The following is a 3,202-nucleotide window of genomic DNA, read 5'->3' as shown; positions in this document are numbered from 1 at the left end:
CCTCGCTGCCGGCTCCCCCCGCGGCCCGCGCGCAACTTCTCGCCTCCTGCCCGGGTCCTTAATGGAAGTTGGGTGAGAACCGGCTCGTGTTCATTCATGCCCCGCGCTGACGTCACCGAGGCCACGCCCTCAGGAATGTCTTTAAAGGGGCCGGGCTGGCACCGGGCGAGGAGGGAGGAGAGTCCCGAGGGGTTTGGGGAGGACCCGGGGGCCCCCCCGGACTCCCTGCAGCACCCCCGGGCCCTCCCAAGTTTCCGGATCCTCGGCCCAGACCGGGACGTAGGGATGGTTGGCCCTGAGCCATGCGCACCCTCTCGCCCTTGCCCTTGGGGAGGGGGCTCCACGGCGGCCTGCAGGCCTGGGCTGGGGGGGCTGGGAGGGCAGAGGCCCTTGCGCCCTCAGCCGCCCGCCTTGGGGCGCAGCTGCGAAACAGACCCGGAGGGCCTTCTTCCTGGGACTCGAAGGGCGCACCAACCTGGCGGAGGTCAAGGAGAGCATCTCCGCTCAGGAGCCTTTGAGAATTCCGCAATCTAAGAGCAACCACCTCTAGGAATGAGTCAGAAAGCATTATCTGCTGTAACTCTCAGCTGGGAGGCAGGTATCCTTATCCCCATTCTACAGAAGAGGACACATGTCCAAAGGTTGCAAAGCCCAAAGCTGAGCCAGGATTGGAAGCCAGGTCCTAGTCTCTGCTTCAGACGCTGAGCGCTGAGCGGCCAGGTGCCGGGGAAGGGCAGGCAGGGCGCGGCTGTGTGGTGCACCCCATCCCCAACCCCCCGTTGCGGCTGAATCAGTCCAACTGTTTCAACACTTTGCAGGGCACCTGCCTCCCACCTGCCCCTTCAAGGAGCCTCTCCCCAAAGTTTCTTCAGAGGTGAGCTCATCTCCCCTCCTGTCGGAAGCGGCTGACTTTTGTGAAACAAACGGGAAATGTCCTCTCACCCTCCCGTCGGCCACCCACGGCTAGCTGTTGCCCAAGAGCCATTTGCCCAGTCCAGGTGGAGCAGCTGTAGCGGCCTGATTCCCTGGGAGGCTCCAGGGCCTTCTGTCCACCTCCTTCTCTTTGACCCCATCCTTGACTCTCCTTGATCCTCCTCGACCTATTTGCCCAAAACCCATGCTGGGCTGCTCCAGTACCCACGTCCTCCCTGCCAGATGTGGACATCTTGGCCTCTCGGCCTTGGCGCCTGCCCTTGGGAAGCGGGTCCAGACACCTCCTCTGGAGAAGGAGGAGGGTTAATTACAGGTGTTGGGGTAGCGTAATTAAAGCCTTTGACCAAGATGATAGGAGCGTCTTGGTGTTCTGAGAGTCTGTGAGCGTGCAAATGTCCATGAGAGTAAGCGTGTGCGAGAGTACATGCGGGCATGTGGGCGTGAGTGCGTGCAGATGTGTTGGTGTGAGTGAGTGCATGTGGGTGTGGGGGGCACGTTGACATATGAACATGTGTGTGAATGCATGTAGACATGTTGGTGTGTGTGTGATTGTGCCGTATGTGGCAAGGGTGGAGAACATAGGCTGTAGAGCTAACCCACGGGTGTTTGGACGTTCCCCTTCTCTGAGGCTCAGTCTGCTCATTGGAAATATGTATAAACTAACTTCAGAGGGTTATTGTGAAGATCCAGGAAGGTCGCGTGGGTCAAGCACACAGCTCATAACTGTGGGACTCACTTGTTAAATCCCAGCTGTGACTACAGTTACAGGAGGTTAGGCCAGAGGAAGTAGCATCTGTGCTGGGCGGGGCCTGTGGCATGTACCGGGCATCTCGATGGCACACGGACAGTGTGTGTGTGTGTGTGTGTGTGTGTGTGGTAAATATATGGATAAATGTTTTGCATGTGGTGTTGGATGCTCTGGGCCTTGGTGAATACAAGATTTCAAGTGTGTTGTATGTAGGACCCTGCCCGTACACGTGTGTTACATGCCATGCAGGCTCTGAATGTTGAAGATCCCGCTCCAAGAGTGCGGGGGACATTTGTCTGTAGAAAGCAGACAGCAGGGCACCTGGGTGGTTCAGTGGTTGAGCGTCTGCCTTCGGCCCAGGGTGTGATCCCGGGGTCCTGGGATCGAGTCCCGCATCAGGCTCCCTGCATGGAGCCTGCTTCTCCCTCTGTCTGTGTCTCTGCCTCTCTCTGTGTCTATCATGATAAATAAATAAAAATCTTTAAAAAAAAAAAAAAGAAAGAAAACAGCACTGGACACGCGGCAGGGGTTCAGCAAACCTTCTCCGAGTGAACGAAGTAATGAGTGCATGAAGGTGTTGGTAATTTCTGCATCTCCTGAAAGTCTCTGTGGGCTGTGTTGGCAGATCCTTCGTGTGGCACATGTAGTGGAGGTGCCCCTGCACGGCCCCACGGGGATGGCCCCACGTGCCAGGGGTGCGGGCAGGCCCTGCCGGTTGAGGGCCAGGCCATGTGCCTGGAGGTATGTGCCCAGCTGGGGACTGACCGAGAGTGCAGAGACAGGTGTCGCTCACCTCTGACATGTGAGCAGAGGCCTGTGGGAAGGGGTGGTGTGTGGTGTGGTGTGCGCTGGCAGGAGGAGGGGGGGCGGGGGCAGCTCCTCCATTTTTTTAGTCACTCACCTGGTGACACACCCTTCCCTCTCTTCCTGTCCCATCCCGAGTCCTTCCCGCTCAGAGTGACTGGATGCTGACAAGGAAAGTTCTTTGGTGAGTCTTACAAAGCAGCGGCACGGAAAAGTAGTATTTATTGTGACATAATAAGCCCTAATGGAGATAGAATTACCCCATAAAGGCCCCAAAAAGCCCGCGGGGCCTGAGTGCCACTGCAGGAAGCAAGGCTTCGGGTACAGGCAGGTTGAGCCTGGGTATGTCTGTGTGCGGCTGCGCCGCCTCGCCTGCTCTCCCCACCTCCAGCCCACCAGCCTGGCTCAGGTGTCCACCGAGGCTGGGACTTGGCTGTGGCCTGGGGACAAGCAGACCACAAAGATCAACATTTGAACAATAGCTTCACCCACCCCACCTTTGATCTGTGCCTGCCTCTGGCCAAGAGCAGCAGGAAAAAAACGATCTTTGTAACCAACACTTACGTAAAGCGCTTAAGCGCCAGGCCCAGTTCTAGGCACTTGACCTATACTGACCCCCTTTGTTCTAGGATAGCCCCGCAGGGTGGGCACTGATACTGTCCCCATTGTACAGAGGAGCAAACCTAATAGTTGGAGCTGGTACTCTAGCCCTGGCAG

This window comes from Canis lupus, chromosome 5, assembly GCF_048164855.1.
Source record: "Canis lupus baileyi chromosome 5, mCanLup2.hap1, whole genome shotgun sequence".
Taxonomy (NCBI): domain Eukaryota; kingdom Metazoa; phylum Chordata; class Mammalia; order Carnivora; family Canidae; genus Canis; species Canis lupus.
This window is presented reverse-complemented; position numbering follows the sequence as displayed.